General features: G+C 42.5%; 10 non-coding genes across 10 annotated transcripts; all 10 read right to left on the bottom strand.

Moving 5' to 3' along the window:
* Positions 1-1,549: 1,549 nt before the first annotated feature.
* On the bottom strand, positions 1,550-1,622 carry trnak-uuu (transfer RNA lysine (anticodon UUU)). Its single transcript has one exon. It is a non-coding gene; the product is annotated as a tRNA-Lys (tRNA).
* A 1,634-nt stretch (positions 1,623-3,256) lies between these two features.
* On the bottom strand, positions 3,257-3,329 carry trnak-uuu (transfer RNA lysine (anticodon UUU)). Its single transcript has one exon. It is a non-coding gene; the product is annotated as a tRNA-Lys (tRNA).
* Positions 3,330-4,963: 1,634 nt separating this feature from the next.
* trnak-uuu (transfer RNA lysine (anticodon UUU)) lies at positions 4,964-5,036 on the bottom strand. The gene has a single exon. It is a non-coding gene; the product is annotated as a tRNA-Lys (tRNA).
* A 1,635-nt stretch (positions 5,037-6,671) lies between these two features.
* Positions 6,672-6,744, bottom strand: trnak-uuu (transfer RNA lysine (anticodon UUU)). The gene has a single exon. It is a non-coding gene; the product is annotated as a tRNA-Lys (tRNA).
* Positions 6,745-8,378: 1,634 nt separating this feature from the next.
* Positions 8,379-8,451, bottom strand: trnak-uuu (transfer RNA lysine (anticodon UUU)). Its single transcript has one exon. It is a non-coding gene; the product is annotated as a tRNA-Lys (tRNA).
* A 1,634-nt stretch (positions 8,452-10,085) lies between these two features.
* Positions 10,086-10,158, bottom strand: trnak-uuu (transfer RNA lysine (anticodon UUU)). The gene has a single exon. It is a non-coding gene; the product is annotated as a tRNA-Lys (tRNA).
* Positions 10,159-11,792: 1,634 nt separating this feature from the next.
* On the bottom strand, positions 11,793-11,865 carry trnak-uuu (transfer RNA lysine (anticodon UUU)). Its single transcript has one exon. It is a non-coding gene; the product is annotated as a tRNA-Lys (tRNA).
* Positions 11,866-13,499: 1,634 nt separating this feature from the next.
* On the bottom strand, positions 13,500-13,572 carry trnak-uuu (transfer RNA lysine (anticodon UUU)). Its single transcript has one exon. It is a non-coding gene; the product is annotated as a tRNA-Lys (tRNA).
* Positions 13,573-15,206: 1,634 nt separating this feature from the next.
* On the bottom strand, positions 15,207-15,279 carry trnak-uuu (transfer RNA lysine (anticodon UUU)). The gene has a single exon. It is a non-coding gene; the product is annotated as a tRNA-Lys (tRNA).
* Positions 15,280-16,914: 1,635 nt separating this feature from the next.
* On the bottom strand, positions 16,915-16,987 carry trnak-uuu (transfer RNA lysine (anticodon UUU)). Its single transcript has one exon. It is a non-coding gene; the product is annotated as a tRNA-Lys (tRNA).
* Between the last annotated feature and the right edge of the window lie 472 nt (positions 16,988-17,459).

Below are 17,459 nucleotides of genomic sequence, written 5' to 3'. Positions count from 1 at the left end.
TTTACTCTCACACCCATGCATTCACTGCCTCCCACACTTTTCATTACGCAAATAATCTCCAGTCGTCCAACTGGACGCACTTTCACCTTATATCTTTCGTTGGTCTGTCTCACTCAACGTAACAATTCAACTTTCCGGCTGTTTATACATCCTTGAGAGAGCGACTGAAAGAGCAAATAAGAGAAGTGAAAAGACACTGACACCTAAGTTTAAGGCCATCCCAAAGACTCCGAGCGATATTATCGCTATTATGAATACTTTGGCATCTGTCTTTACCAAGGAAGAAGATGCTTCCAAGGGCACAGTGAAACATGAAGTCATTAACACATTACAAACATTTCAAATTGACAAAGACGCGGTAATAAAACGGCTCCCGATAATAAAAGTTGATCAAACACCAGGGCTGAATCAGGTACATCCAGGCCTTATCTTGTTGTAGCATACGCGATCCTGAGGGGAGTTGATAGAGTGGATACGAGGAGAGATCGGCTTCACCTTCCACAGATGCTGCCTGAATAGTGGAATATTTCCATCATTTTCTTTTCTGTAATAGAAATTGTCCTTGCTCTACCTCGAGCTGGGGATCATAAAAGGAGCGTTAGTGGATATATTCTACATGATGAGGCTTTTTGATAGTTTAAAGAAGGAGAACCTGTCCAGTAGCAGAGCTTTCAGCAAAGAAATGGGCACAGATTCAAGTTGATTGGCAAAATAATCAGAGGCGAGCTGTGGAAACACTTAGTTTTATGCCCCCATTTTGTTGGAATCTGCAGTGCACTGTCTGAAATGACGGTGGAGGTTGAACCATAAGTAATCTTCAAAGTGCTTTGGTCTGCAGCCTGAAGAACGTAAAGGTTTAGGGAAAACAGAGCTGGCATATATGACGACGCACACGTATTCGAAGAACCGTCACAGGTATCACGAGTGGAACGGCACCCTGTGCTGTAAGTTTTTTTGTCTCTCTGAATGCAGGAAAAGCATGGGAAATCCTGTTATTATTTCAAAACCAACTTAAGCATGTCATTTCCCGAAGAGATTTTGAAGGGCAATGGAGTGATATTTGTCGCGTGAAGTGAATTAAACTTTAATTTGCTAAGCTGATGATTGATAAGGAAATTTTGAAGAATAAAGCTGGATAACAAGAACAAAAGCGAAATAGTGAGGATTGTGGAAATCTGAAATCAAAACCGAGAGTGCAAAAAAGACAAAGCAGGTCTGGCAGCATGTGTGGCGAGAAAAATAGAGTTAACGTTTCAGGTGCGTGACAATACATCAGAATAATAACAACGATGTTCAACTGCCTTATTTGTGTATGTAAAAACTGTTAAAAAGTGATGACGGAGGTGATGCAATCCTGTTTAAGATTGAAACGATGCGATCAAGCAAAGCAGACGTCTTGCTGCAACTGAAAGAATTGCCGGTCAGAATGGACAAAACTTGCAACGAAAAAGGCTGCCAGAGTCTTGGCTCCCCACAGCCAAAGTACATGGTTTTGAATTTTTGAGGACACTGCACAAACACCACTGTGATAAAGGCACAAGACAAAGAGCGCCTGAACAGGGACTTGAACCCTGGACCCTCAGATTAAAAGTCTGATGTTCTACCGACTGAGCTATCTTGGCTCGGAAACTCAACCCGCACTTTGCCCTTCAGTGGCTGAGAACTAACAGTGCAACACGATCCATCTTCTGCACTCGCTTCTCGCATTTTACTCTCACACCCATGCATTCACTGCCTCCCACACTTTTCATTACGCAAATAATCTCCAGTCGTCCAACTGGACGCACTTTCACCTTATATCTTTCGTCGGTCTGTCTCACTCAACGTAACAATTCAACTTTCCGGCTGTTTATACATCCTTGAGAGAGCGACTGAAAGAGCAAATAAGAGAAGTGAAAAGACACTGACACCTAAGTTTAAGGCCATCCCAAAGACTCCGAGCGATATTATCGCTATTATGAATACTTTGGCATCTGTCTTTACCAAGGAAGAAGATGCTTCCAAGGGCACAGTGAAACATGAAGTCATTAACACATTACAAACATTTCAAATTGACAAAGACGCGGTAATAAAACGGCTCCCGATAATAAAAGTTGATCAAACACCAAGGCTGAATCAGGTACATCCAGGCTTTATCTTGTTGTAGCATACGCGATCCTGAGGGGAGTTGATAGAGTGGATACGAGGAGAGATCGGCTTCACCTTCCACAGATGCTGCCTGAATAGTGGAATATTTCCATCATTTTCTTTTCTGTAATAGAAATTGTCCTTGCTCTACCTCGAGCTGGGGATCATAAAAGGAGCGTTAGTGGATATATTCTACATGATGAGGCTTTTTGATAGTTTAAAGAAGGAGAACCTGTCCAGTAGCAGAGCTTTCAGCAAAGAAATGGGCACAGATTCAAGTTGATTGGCAAAATAATCAGAGGCGAGCTGTGGAAACACTTAGTTTTATGCCCCCATTTTGTTGGAATCTGCAGTGCACTGTCTGAAATGACGGTGGAGGTTGAACCATAAGTAATCTTCAAAGTGCTTTGGTCTGCAGCCTGAAGAACGTAAAGGTTTAGGGAAAACAGAGCTGGCATATATGACGACGCACACGTATTCGAAGAACCGTCACAGGTATCACGAGTGGAACGGCACCCTGTGCTGTAAGTGTTTTTGTCTCTCTGAATGCAGGAAAAGCAGGGGAAATCCTGTTATTATTTCAAAACCAACTTAAGCATGTCATTTCCCGAAGAGATTTTGAAGGGCAATGGAGTGATATTTGTCGCGTGAAGTGAATTAAACTTTAATTTGCTAAGCTGATGATTGATAAGGAAATTTTGAAGAATAAAGCTGGATAACAAGAACAAAAGCGAAATAGTGAGGATTGTGGAAATCTGAAATCAAAACCGAGAGTGCAAAAAAGACAAAGCAGGTCTGGCAGCATGTGTGGCGAGAAAAATAGAGTTAACGTTTCAGGTGCGTGACAATACATCAGAATAATAACAACGATGTTCAACTGCCTTATTTGTGTATGTAAAAACTGGTAAAAAGTGATGACGGAGGTGATGCAATCCTGTTTAAGATTGAAACGATGCGATCAAGCAAAGCAGACGTCTTGCTGCAACTGAAAGAATTGCCGGTCAGAATGGACAATACTTGCAACGAAAAAGGCTGCCAGAGTCTTGGCTCCCCACAGCCAAAGTACATGGTTTTGAATTTTTGAGGACACTGCACAAACACCACTGTGATAAAGGCACAAGACAAAGAGCGCCTGAACAGGGACTTGAACCCTGGACCCTCAGATTAAAAGTCTGATGCTCTACCGACTGAGCTATCCAGGCTCAGATGCTCAACCCGCACTGCGCCCTTCAGTGGCTGAGAACTAACAGTGCAACACGATCCATCTTCTGCACCAGCTTCTCGCATTTTACTCTCACACACATGCATTCACTGCCTCCCACACTTTTCATTACGCAAATAATCTCCAGTCGTCCAAATGGACGCACTTTCACCTTATATCTTTCGTCGGTCTGTCTCACTCAACGTAACAATTCAACTTTCCGGCTGTTTATACATCCTTGAGAGAGTGACTGAAAGAGCAAATAAGAGAAGTGAAAAGACACTGACACCTAAGTTTAAGGCCATCCCAAAGTCTCCGAGCGATATTATCGCTATTATGAATACTTTGGCGTCTGTCTTTACCAAGGAAGAAGATGCTTCCAAGGGCACAGTGAAACATGAAGTCATTAACACATTACAAACATTTCAAATTGACAAAGACGCGGTAATAGAACGGCTCCCGATAATAAAAGTTGATCAAACACCAGGGCTGAATCAGGTACATCCAGGCTTTATCTTGTTGTAGCATACGCGATCCTGAGGGGAGTTGATAGAGTGCATATGAGGAGAGATCGGCTTCACCTTCCACAGATGCTGCCTGAATAGTGGAATATTTCCATCATTTTCTTTTCTGTAATAGAAATTGTCCTTGCTCTACCTCGAGCTGGGGATCATAAAAGGAGCGTTAGTGGATATATTCTACATGATGAGGCTTTTTGATAGTTTAAAGAAGGAGAACCTGTCCAGTAGCAGAGCTTTCAGCAAAGAAATGGGCACAGATTCAAGTTGATTGGCAAAATAATCAGAGGCGAGCTGTGGAAACACTTAGTTTTATGCCCCCATTTTGTTGGAATCTGCAGTGCACTGTCTGAAATGACGGTGGAGGTTGAACCATAAGTAATCTTCAAAGTGCTTTGGTCTGCAGCCTGAAGAACGTAAAGGTTTAGGGAAAACAGAGCTGGCATATATGACGACGCACACGTATTCGAAGAACCGTCACAGGTATCACGAGTGGAACGGCACCCTGTGCTGTAAGTTTTTTTGTCTCTCTGAATGCAGGAAAAGCATGGGAAATCCTGTTATTATTTCAAAACCAACTTAAGCATGTCATTTCCCGAAGAGATTTTGAAGGGCAATGGAGTGATATTTGTCGCGTGAAGTGAATTAAACTTTAATTTGCTAAGCTGATGATTGATAAGGAAATTTTGAAGAATAAAGCTGGATAACAAGAACAAAAGCGAAATAGTGAGGATTGTGGAAATCTGAAATCAAAACCGAGAGTGCAAAAAAGACAAAGCAGGTCTGGCAGCATGTGTGGCGAGAAAAATAGAGTTAACGTTTCAGGTGCGTGACAATACATCAGAATAATAACAACGATGTTCAACTGCCTTATTTGTGTATGTAAAAACTGTTAAAAAGTGATGACGGAGGTGATGCAATCCTGTTTAAGATTGAAACGATGCGATCAAGCAAAGCAGACGTCTTGCTGCAACTGAAAGAATTGCCGGTCAGAATGGACAAAACTTGCAACGAAAAAGGCTGCCAGAGTCTTGGCTCCCCACAGCCAAAGTACATGGTTTTGAATTTTTGAGGACACTGCACAAACACCACTGTGATAAAGGCACAAGACAAAGAGCGCCTGAACAGGGACTTGAACCCTGGACCCTCAGATTAAAAGTCTGATGTTCTACCGACTGAGCTATCTTGGCTCGGAAACTCAACCCGCACTTCGCCCTTCAGTGGCTGAGAACTAACAGTGCAACACGATCCATCTTCTGCACTCGCTTCTCGCATTTTACTCTCACACCCATGCATTCACTGCCTCCCACACTTTTCATTACGCAAATAATCTCCAGTCGTCCAACTGGACGCACTTTCACCATATATCTTTCGTTGGTCTGTCTCACTCAACGTAACAATTCAACTTTCCGGCTGTTTATACATCCTTGAGAGAGCGACTGAAAGAGCAAATAAGAGAAGTGAAAAGACACTGACACCTAAGTTTAAGGCCATCCCAAAGTCTCCGAGCGATATTATCGCTATTATGAATACTTTGGCATCTGTCTTTACCAAGGAAGAAGATGCTTCCAAGGGCACAGTGAAACATGAAGTCATGAACACATTACAAACATTTCAAATTGACAAAGACGCGGTAATAAAACGGCTCCCGATAATAAAAGTTGATCAAACACCAGGGCTGAATCAGGTACATCCAGGCTTTATCTTGTTGTAGCATACGCGATCCTGAGGGGAGTTGATAGAGTGGATACGAGGAGAGATCGGCTTCACCTTCCACAGATGCTGCCTGAATAGTGGAATATTTCCATCATTTTCTTTTCTGTAATAGAAATTGTCCTTGCTCTACCTCGAGCTGGGGATCATAAAAGGAGCGTTAGTGGATATATTCTACATGATGAGGCTTTTTGATAGTTTAAAGAAGGAGAACCTGTCCAGTAGCAGAGCTTTCAGCAAAGAAATGGGCACAGATTCAAGTTGATTGGCAAAATAATCAGAGGCGAGCTGTGGAAACACTTAGTTTTATGCCCCCATTTTGTTGGAATCTGCAGTGCACTGTCTGAAATGACGGTGGAGGTTGAACCATAAGTAATCTTCAAAGTGCTTTGGTCTGCAGCCTGAAGAACGTAAAGGTTTAGGGAAAACAGAGCTGGCATATATGACGACGCACACGTATTCGAAGAACCGTCACAGGTATCACGAGTGGAACGGCACCCTGTGCTGTAAGTTTTTTTGTCTCTCTGAATGCAGGAAAAGCATGGGAAATCCTGTTATTATTTCAAAACCAACTTAAGCATGTCATTTCCCGAAGAGATTTTGAAGGGCAATGGAGTGATATTTGTCGCGTGAAGTGAATTAAACTTTAATTTGCTAAGCTGATGATTGATAAGGAAATTTTGAAGAATAAAGCTGGATAACAAGAACAAAAGCGAAATAGTGAGGATTGTGGAAATCTGAAATCAAAACCGAGAGTGCAAAAAAGACAAAGCAGGTCTGGCAGCATGTGTGGCGAGAAAAATAGAGTTAACGTTTCAGGTGCGTGACAATACATCAGAATAATAACAACGATGTTCAACTGCCTTATTTGTGTATGTAAAAACTGTTAAAAAGTGATGACGGAGGTGATGCAATCCTGTTTAAGATTGAAACGATGCGATCAAGCAAAGCAGACGTCTTGCTGCAACTGAAAGAATTGCCGGTCAGAATGGACAATACTTGCAACGAAAAAGGCTGCCAGAGTCTTGGCTCCCCACAGCCAAAGTACATGGTTTTGAATTTTTGAGGACACTGCACAAACACCACTGTGATAAAGGCACAAGGACAAAGAGCACCTGAACAGGGACTTGAACCCTGGACCCTCAGATTAAAAGTCTGATGCTCTACCGACTGAGCTATCCAGGCTCAGACACTCAACCCGCACTGCGCCCTTCAGTGGCTGAGAACTAACAGTGCAACACGATCCATCTTCTGCACCAGCTTCTCGCATTTTACTCTCACACACATGCATTCACTGCCTCCCACACTTTTCATTACGCAAATAATCTCCAGTCGTCCAAATGGACGCACTTTCACCTTATATCTTTCGTCGGTCTGTCTCACTCAACGTAACAATTCAACTTTCCGGCTGTTTATACATCCTTGAGAGAGTGACTGAAAGAGCAAATAAGAGAAGTGAAAAGACACTGACACCTAAGTTTAAGGCCATCCCAAAGTCTCCGAGCGATATTATCGCTATTATGAATACTTTGGCGTCTGTCTTTACCAAGGAAGAAGATGCTTCCAAGGGCACAGTGAAACATGAAGTCATTAACACATTACAAACATTTCAAATTGACAAAGACGCGGTAATAGAACGGCTCCCGATAATAAAAGTTGATCAAACACCAGGGCTGAATCAGGTACATCCAGGCTTTATCTTGTTGTAGCATACGCGATCCTGAGGGGAGTTGATAGAGTGCATATGAGGAGAGATCGGCTTCACCTTCCACAGATGCTGCCTGAATAGTGGAATATTTCCATCATTTTCTTTTCTGTAATAGAAATTGTCCTTGCTCTACCTCGAGCTGGGGATCATAAAAGGAGCGTTAGTGGATATATTCTACATGATGAGGCTTTTTGATAGTTTAAAGAAGGAGAACCTGTCCAGTGGCAGAGCTTTCAGCAAAGAAATGGGCACAGATTCAAGTTGATTGGCAAAATAATCAGAGGCGAGCTGTGGAAACACTTAGTTTTATGCCCCCATTTTGTTGGAATCTGCAGTGCACTGTCTGAAATGACGGTGGAGGTTGAACCATAAGTAATCTTCAAAGTGCTTTGGTCTGCAGCCTGAAGAACGTAAAGGTTTAGGGAAAACAGAGCTGGCATATATGACGACGCACACGTATTCGAAGAACCGTCACAGGTATCACGAGTGGAACGGCACCCTGTGCTGTAAGTTTTTTTGTCTCTCTGAATGCAGGAAAAGCATGGGAAATCCTGTTATTATTTCAAAACCAACTTAAGCATGTCATTTCCCGAAGAGATTTTGAAGGGCAATGGAGTGATATTTGTCGCGTGAAGTGAATTAAACTTTAATTTGCTAAGCTGATGATTGATAAGGAAATTTTGAAGAATAAAGCTGGATAACAAGAACAAAAGCGAAATAGTGAGGATTGTGGAAATCTGAAATCAAAACCGAGAGTGCAAAAAAGACAAAGCAGGTCTGGCAGCATGTGTGGCGAGAAAAATAGAGTTAACGTTTCAGGTGCGTGACAATACATCAGAATAATAACAACGATGTTCAACTGCCTTATTTGTGTATGTAAAAACTGTTAAAAAGTGATGACGGAGGTGATGCAATCCTGTTTAAGATTGAAACGATGCGATCAAGCAAAGCAGACGTCTTGCTGCAACTGAAAGAATTGCCGGTCAGAATGGACAAAACTTGCAACGAAAAAGGCTGCCAGAGTCTTGGCTCCCCACAGCCAAAGTACATGGTTTTGAATTTTTGAGGACACTGCACAAACACCACTGTGATAAAGGCACAAGACAAAGAGCGCCTGAACAGGGACTTGAACCCTGGACCCTCAGATTAAAAGTCTGATGTTCTACCGACTGAGCTATCTTGGCTCGGAAACTCAACCCGCACTTCGCCCTTCAGTGGCTGAGAACTAACAGTGCAACACGATCCATCTTCTGCACCAGCTTCTCGCATTTTACTCTCACACACATGCATTCACTGCCTCCCACACTTTTCATTACGCAAATAATCTCCAGTCGTCCAAATGGACGCACTTTCACCTTATATCTTTCGTCGGTCTGTCTCACTCAACGTAACAATTCAACTTTCCGGCTCTTTATACATCCTTGAGAGAGTGACTGAAAGAGCAAATAAGAGAAGTGAAAAGACACTGACACCTATGTTTAAGGCCATCCCAAAGTCTCCGAGCGATATTATCGCTATTATGAATACTTTGGCGTCTGTCTTTACCAAGGAAGAAGATGCTTCCAAGGGCACAGTGAAACATGAAGTCATTAACACATTACAAACATTTCAAATTGACAAAGACGCGGTAATAGAACGGCTCCCGATAATAAAAGTTGATCAAACACCAGGGCTGAATCAGGTACATCCAGGCTTTATCTTGTTGTAGCATACGCGATCCTGAGGGGAGTTGATAGAGTGCATATGAGGAGAGATCGGCTTCACCTTCCACAGATGCTGCCTGAATAGTGGAATATTTCCATCATTTTCTTTTCTGTAATAGAAATTGTCCTTGCTCTACCTCGAGCTGGGGATCATAAAAGGAGCGTTAGTGGATATATTCTACATGATGAGGCTTTTTGATAGTTTAAAGAAGGAGAACCTGTCCAGTAGCAGAGCTTTCAGCAAAGAAATGGGCACAGATTCAAGTTGATTGGCAAAATAATCAGAGGCGAGCTGTGGAAACACTTAGTTTTATGCCCCCATTTTGTTGGAATCTGCAGTGCACTGTCTGAAATGACGGTGGAGGTTGAACCATAAGTAATCTTCAAAGTGCTTTGGTCTGCAGCCTGAAGAACGTAAAGGTTTAGGGAAAACAGAGCTGGCATATATGACGACGCACACGTATTCGAAGAACCGTCACAGGTATCACGAGTGGAACGGCACCCTGTGCTGTAAGTTTTTTTGTCTCTCTGAATGCAGGAAAAGCATGGGAAATCCTGTTATTATTTCAAAACCAACTTAAGCATGTCATTTCCCGAAGAGATTTTGAAGGGCAATGGAGTGATATTTGTCGCGTGAAGTGAATTAAACTTTAATTTGCTAAGCTGATGATTGATAAGGAAATTTTGAAGAATAAAGCTGGATAACAAGAACAAAAGCGAAATAGTGAGGATTGTGGAAATCTGAAATCAAAACCGAGAGTGCAAAAAAGACAAAGCAGGTCTGGCAGCATGTGTGGCGAGAAAAATAGAGTTAACGTTTCAGGTGCGTGACAATACATCAGAATAATAACAACGATGTTCAACTGCCTTATTTGTGTATGTAAAAACTGTTAAAAAGTGATGACGGAGGTGATGCAATCCTGTTTAAGATTGAAACGATGCGATCAAGCAAAGCAGACGTCTTGCTGCAACTGAAAGAATTGCCGGTCAGAATGGACAAAACTTGCAACGAAAAAGGCTGCCAGAGTCTTGGCTCCCCACAGCCAAAGTACATGGTTTTGAATTTTTGAGGACACTGCACAAACACCACTGTGATAAAGGCACAAGACAAAGAGCGCCTGAACAGGGACTTGAACCCTGGACCCTCAGATTAAAAGTCTGATGTTCTACCGAATGAGCTATCTTGGCTCGGAAACTCAACCCGCACTTCGCCCTTCAGTGGCTGAGAACTAACAGTGCAACACGATCCATCTTCTGCACTCGCTTCTCGCATTTTACTCTCACACCCATGCATTCACTGCCTCCCACACTTTTCATTACGCAAATAATCTCCAGTCGTCCAACTGGACGCACTTTCACCTTATATCTTTCGTTGGTCTGTCTCACTCAACGTAACAATTCAACTTTCCGGCTGTTTATACATCCTTGAGAGAGCGACTGAAAGAGCAAATAAGAGAAGTGAAAAGACACTGACACCTAAGTTTAAGGCCATCCCAAAGACTCCGAGCGATATTATCGCTATTATGAATACTTTGGCATCTGTCTTTACCAAGGAAGAAGATGCTTCCAAGGGCACAGTGAAACATGAAGTCATTAACACATTACAAACATTTCAAATTGACAAAGACGCGGTAATAAAACGGCTCCCGATAATAAAAGTTGATCAAACACCAGGGCTGAATCAGGTACATCCAGGCTTTATCTTGTTGTAGCATACGCGATCCTGAGGGGAGTTGATAGAGTGGATACGAGGAGAGATCGGCTTCACCTTCCACAGATGCTGCCTGAATAGTGGAATATTTCCATCATTTTCTTTTCTGTAATAGAAATTGTCCTTGCTCTACCTCGAGCTGGGGATCATAAAAGGAGCGTTAGTGGATATATTCTACATGATGAGGCTTTTTGATAGTTTAAAGAAGGAGAACCTGTCCAGTAGCAGAGCTTTCAGCAAAGAAATGGGCACAGATTCAAGTTGATTGGCAAAATAATCAGAGGCGAGCTGTGGAAACACTTAGTTTTATGCCCCCATTTTGTTGGAATCTGCAGTGCACTGTCTGAAATGACGGTGGAGGTTGAACCATAAGTAATCTTCAAAGTGCTTTGGTCTGCAGCCTGAAGAACGTAAAGGTTTAGGGAAAACAGAGCTGGCATATATGACGACGCACACGTATTCGAAGAACCGTCACAGGTATCACGAGTGGAACGGCACCCTGTGCTGTAAGTTTTTTTGTCTCTCTGAATGCAGGAAAAGCATGGGAAATCCTGTTATTATTTCAAAACCAACTTAAGCATGTCATTTCCCGAAGAGATTTTGAAGGGCAATGGAGTGATATTTGTCGCGTGAAGTGAATTAAACTTTAATTTGCTAAGCTGATGATTGATAAGGAAATTTTGAAGAATAAAGCTGGATAACAAGAACAAAAGCGAAATAGTGAGGATTGTGGAAATCTGAAATCAAAACCGAGAGTGCAAAAAAGACAAAGCAGGTCTGGCAGCATGTGTGGCGAGAAAAATAGAGTTAACGTTTCAGGTGCGTGACAATACATCAGAATAATAACAACGATGTTCAACTGCCTTATTTGTGTATGTAAAAACTGTTAAAAAGTGATGACGGAGGTGATGCAATCCTGTTTAAGATTGAAACGATGCGATCAAGCAAAGCAGACGTCTTGCTGCAACTGAAAGAATTGCCGGTCAGAATGGACAAAACTTGCAACGAAAAAGGCTGCCAGAGTCTTGGCTCCCCACAGCCAAAGTACATGGTTTTGAATTTTTGAGGACACTGCACAAACACCACTGTGATAAAGGCACAAGACAAAGAGCGCCTGAACAGGGACTTGAACCCTGGACCCTCAGATTAAAAGTCTGATGTTCTACCGACTGAGCTATCTTGGCTCGGAAACTCAACCCGCACTTTGCCCTTCAGTGGCTGAGAACTAACAGTGCAACACGATCCATCTTCTGCACTCGCTTCTCGCATTTTACTCTCACACCCATGCATTCACTGCCTCCCACACTTTTCATTACGCAAATAATCTCCAGTCGTCCAACTGGACGCACTTTCACCTTATATCTTTCGTCGGTCTGTCTCACTCAACGTAACAATTCAACTTTCCGGCTGTTTATACATCCTTGAGAGAGCGACTGAAAGAGCAAATAAGAGAAGTGAAAAGACACTGACACCTAAGTTTAAGGCCATCCCAAAGACTCCGAGCGATATTATCGCTATTATGAATACTTTGGCATCTGTCTTTACCAAGGAAGAAGATGCTTCCAAGGGCACAGTGAAACATGAAGTCATTAACACATTACAAACATTTCAAATTGACAAAGACGCGGTAATAAAACGGCTCCCGATAATAAAAGTTGATCAAACACCAAGGCTGAATCAGGTACATCCAGGCTTTATCTTGTTGTAGCATACGCGATCCTGAGGGGAGTTGATAGAGTGGATACGAGGAGAGATCGGCTTCACCTTCCACAGATGCTGCCTGAATAGTGGAATATTTCCATCATTTTCTTTTCTGTAATAGAAATTGTCCTTGCTCTACCTCGAGCTGGGGATCATAAAAGGAGCGTTAGTGGATATATTCTACATGATGAGGCTTTTTGATAGTTTAAAGAAGGAGAACCTGTCCAGTAGCAGAGCTTTCAGCAAAGAAATGGGCACAGATTCAAGTTGATTGGCAAAATAATCAGAGGCGAGCTGTGGAAACACTTAGTTTTATGCCCCCATTTTGTTGGAATCTGCAGTGCACTGTCTGAAATGACGGTGGAGGTTGAACCATAAGTAATCTTCAAAGTGCTTTGGTCTGCAGCCTGAAGAACGTAAAGGTTTAGGGAAAACAGAGCTGGCATATATGACGACGCACACGTATTCGAAGAACCGTCACAGGTATCACGAGTGGAACGGCACCCTGTGCTGTAAGTGTTTTTGTCTCTCTGAATGCAGGAAAAGCAGGGGAAATCCTGTTATTATTTCAAAACCAACTTAAGCATGTCATTTCCCGAAGAGATTTTGAAGGGCAATGGAGTGATATTTGTCGCGTGAAGTGAATTAAACTTTAATTTGCTAAGCTGATGATTGATAAGGAAATTTTGAAGAATAAAGCTGGATAACAAGAACAAAAGCGAAATAGTGAGGATTGTGGAAATCTGAAATCAAAACCGAGAGTGCAAAAAAGACAAAGCAGGTCTGGCAGCATGTGTGGCGAGAAAAATAGAGTTAACGTTTCAGGTGCGTGACAATACATCAGAATAATAACAACGATGTTCAACTGCCTTATTTGTGTATGTAAAAACTGGTAAAAAGTGATGACGGAGGTGATGCAATCCTGTTTAAGATTGAAACGATGCGATCAAGCAAAGCAGACGTCTTGCTGCAACTGAAAGAATTGCCGGTCAGAATGGACAATACTTGCAACGAAAAAGGCTGCCAGAGTCTTGGCTCCCCACAGCCAAAGTACATGGTTTTGAATTTTTGAGGACACTGCACAAACACCACTGTGATAAAGGCACAAGACAAAGAGCGCCTGAACAGGGACTTGAACCCTGGACCCTCAGATTAAAAGTCTGATGCTCTACCGACTGAGCTATCCAGGCTCAGATGCTCAACCCGCACTGCGCCCTTCAGTGGCTGAGAACTAACAGTGCAACACGATCCATCTTCTGCACCAGCTTCTCGCATTTTACTCTCACACACATGCATTCACTGCCTCCCACACTTTTCATTACGCAAATAATCTCCAGTCGTCCAAATGGACGCACTTTCACCTTATATCTTTCGTCGGTCTGTCTCACTCAACGTAACAATTCAACTTTCCGGCTGTTTATACATCCTTGAGAGAGTGACTGAAAGAGCAAATAAGAGAAGTGAAAAGACACTGACACCTAAGTTTAAGGCCATCCCAAAGTCTCCGAGCGATATTATCGCTATTATGAATACTTTGGCGTCTGTCTTTACCAAGGAAGAAGATGCTTCCAAGGGCACAGTGAAACATGAAGTCATTAACACATTACAAACATTTCAAATTGACAAAGACGCGGTAATAGAACGGCTCCCGATAATAAAAGTTGATCAAACACCAGGGCTGAATCAGGTACATCCAGGCTTTATCTTGTTGTAGCATACGCGATCCTGAGGGGAGTTGATAGAGTGCATATGAGGAGAGATCGGCTTCACCTTCCACAGATGCTGCCTGAATAGTGGAATATTTCCATCATTTTCTTTTCTGTAATAGAAATTGTCCTTGCTCTACCTCGAGCTGGGGATCATAAAAGGAGCGTTAGTGGATATATTCTACATGATGAGGCTTTTTGATAGTTTAAAGAAGGAGAACCTGTCCAGTAGCAGAGCTTTCAGCAAAGAAATGGGCACAGATTCAAGTTGATTGGCAAAATAATCAGAGGCGAGCTGTGGAAACACTTAGTTTTATGCCCCCATTTTGTTGGAATCTGCAGTGCACTGTCTGAAATGACGGTGGAGGTTGAACCATAAGTAATCTTCAAAGTGCTTTGGTCTGCAGCCTGAAGAACGTAAAGGTTTAGGGAAAACAGAGCTGGCATATATGACGACGCACACGTATTCGAAGAACCGTCACAGGTATCACGAGTGGAACGGCACCCTGTGCTGTAAGTTTTTTTGTCTCTCTGAATGCAGGAAAAGCATGGGAAATCCTGTTATTATTTCAAAACCAACTTAAGCATGTCATTTCCCGAAGAGATTTTGAAGGGCAATGGAGTGATATTTGTCGCGTGAAGTGAATTAAACTTTAATTTGCTAAGCTGATGATTGATAAGGAAATTTTGAAGAATAAAGCTGGATAACAAGAACAAAAGCGAAATAGTGAGGATTGTGGAAATCTGAAATCAAAACCGAGAGTGCAAAAAAGACAAAGCAGGTCTGGCAGCATGTGTGGCGAGAAAAATAGAGTTAACGTTTCAGGTGCGTGACAATACATCAGAATAATAACAACGATGTTCAACTGCCTTATTTGTGTATGTAAAAACTGTTAAAAAGTGATGACGGAGGTGATGCAATCCTGTTTAAGATTGAAACGATGCGATCAAGCAAAGCAGACGTCTTGCTGCAACTGAAAGAATTGCCGGTCAGAATGGACAAAACTTGCAACGAAAAAGGCTGCCAGAGTCTTGGCTCCCCACAGCCAAAGTACATGGTTTTGAATTTTTGAGGACACTGCACAAACACCACTGTGATAAAGGCACAAGACAAAGAGCGCCTGAACAGGGACTTGAACCCTGGACCCTCAGATTAAAAGTCTGATGTTCTACCGACTGAGCTATCTTGGCTCGGAAACTCAACCCGCACTTCGCCCTTCAGTGGCTGAGAACTAACAGTGCAACACGATCCATCTTCTGCACTCGCTTCTCGCATTTTACTCTCACACCCATGCATTCACTGCCTCCCACACTTTTCATTACGCAAATAATCTCCAGTCGTCCAACTGGACGCACTTTCACCATATATCTTTCGTTGGTCTGTCTCACTCAACGTAACAATTCAACTTTCCGGCTGTTTATACATCCTTGAGAGAGCGACTGAAAGAGCAAATAAGAGAAGTGAAAAGACACTGACACCTAAGTTTAAGGCCATCCCAAAGTCTCCGAGCGATATTATCGCTATTATGAATACTTTGGCATCTGTCTTTACCAAGGAAGAAGATGCTTCCAAGGGCACAGTGAAACATGAAGTCATGAACACATTACAAACATTTCAAATTGACAAAGACGCGGTAATAAAACGGCTCCCGATAATAAAAGTTGATCAAACACCAGGGCTGAATCAGGTACATCCAGGCTTTATCTTGTTGTAGCATACGCGATCCTGAGGGGAGTTGATAGAGTGGATACGAGGAGAGATCGGCTTCACCTTCCACAGATGCTGCCTGAATAGTGGAATATTTCCATCATTTTCTTTTCTGTAATAGAAATTGTCCTTGCTCTACCTCGAGCTGGGGATCATAAAAGGAGCGTTAGTGGATATATTCTACATGATGAGGCTTTTTGATAGTTTAAAGAAGGAGAACCTGTCCAGTAGCAGAGCTTTCAGCAAAGAAATGGGCACAGATTCAAGTTGATTGGCAAAATAATCAGAGGCGAGCTGTGGAAACACTTAGTTTTATGCCCCCATTTTGTTGGAATCTGCAGTGCACTGTCTGAAATGACGGTGGAGGTTGAACCATAAGTAATCTTCAAAGTGCTTTGGTCTGCAGCCTGAAGAACGTAAAGGTTTAGGGAAAACAGAGCTGGCATATATGACGACGCACACGTATTCGAAGAACCGTCACAGGTATCACGAGTGGAACGGCACCCTGTGCTGTAAGTTTTTTTGTCTCTCTGAATGCAGGAAAAGCATGGGAAATCCTGTTATTATTTCAAAACCAACTTAAGCATGTCATTTCCCGAAGAGATTTTGAAGGGCAATGGAGTGATATTTGTCGCGTGAAGTGAATTAAACTTTAATTTGCTAAGCTGATGATTGATAAGGAAATTTTGAAGAATAAAGCTGGATAACAAGAACAAAAGCGAAATAGTGAGGATTGTGGAAATCTGAAATCAAAACCGAGAGTGCAAAAAAGACAAAGCAGGTCTGGCAGCATGTGTGGCGAGAAAAATAGAGTTAACGTTTCAGGTGCGTGACAATACATCAGAATAATAACAACGATGTTCAACTGCCTTATTTGTGTATGTAAAAACTGTTAAAAAGTGATGACGGAGGTGATGCAATCCTGTTTAAGATTGAAACGATGCGATCAAGCAAAGCAGACGTCTTGCTGCAACTGAAAGAATTGCCGGTCAGAATGGACAATACTTGCAACGAAAAAGACTGCCAGAGTCTTGGCTCCCCACAGCCAAAGTACATGGTTTTGAATTTTTGAGGACACTGCACAAACACCACTGTGATAAAGGCACAAGGACAAAGAGCACCTGAACAGGGACTTGAACCCTGGACCCTCAGATTAAAAGTCTGATGCTCTACCGACTGAGCTATCCAGGCTCAGACACTCAACCCGCACTGCGCCCTTCAGTGGCTGAGAACTAACAGTGCAACACGATCCATCTTCTGCACCAGCTTCTCGCATTTTACTCTCACACACATGCATTCACTGCCTCCCACACTTTTCATTACGCAAATAATCTCCAGTCGTCCAAATGGACGCACTTTCACCTTATATCTTTCGTCGGTCTGTCTCACTCAACGTAACAATTCAACTTTCCGGCTGTTTATACATCCTTGAGAGAGTGACTGAAAGAGCAAATAAGAGAAGTGAAAAGACACTGACACCTAAGTTTAAGGCCATCCCAAAGTCTCCGAGCGATATTATCGCTATTATGAATACTTTGGCGTCTGTCTTTACCAAGGAAGAAGATGCTTCCAAGGGCACAGTGAAACATGAAGTCATTAACACATTACAAACATTTCAAATTGACAAAGACGCGGTAATAGAACGGCTCCCGATAATAAAAGT

Source organism: Heterodontus francisci, chromosome 28 (genome assembly GCF_036365525.1).
Source record: "Heterodontus francisci isolate sHetFra1 chromosome 28, sHetFra1.hap1, whole genome shotgun sequence".
Classification (NCBI taxonomy): Eukaryota; Metazoa; Chordata; class Chondrichthyes; order Heterodontiformes; family Heterodontidae; genus Heterodontus; species Heterodontus francisci.
Note: the sequence above shows the minus strand (reverse complement) of the source record. Positions and strands in the feature narration are given on the sequence as shown.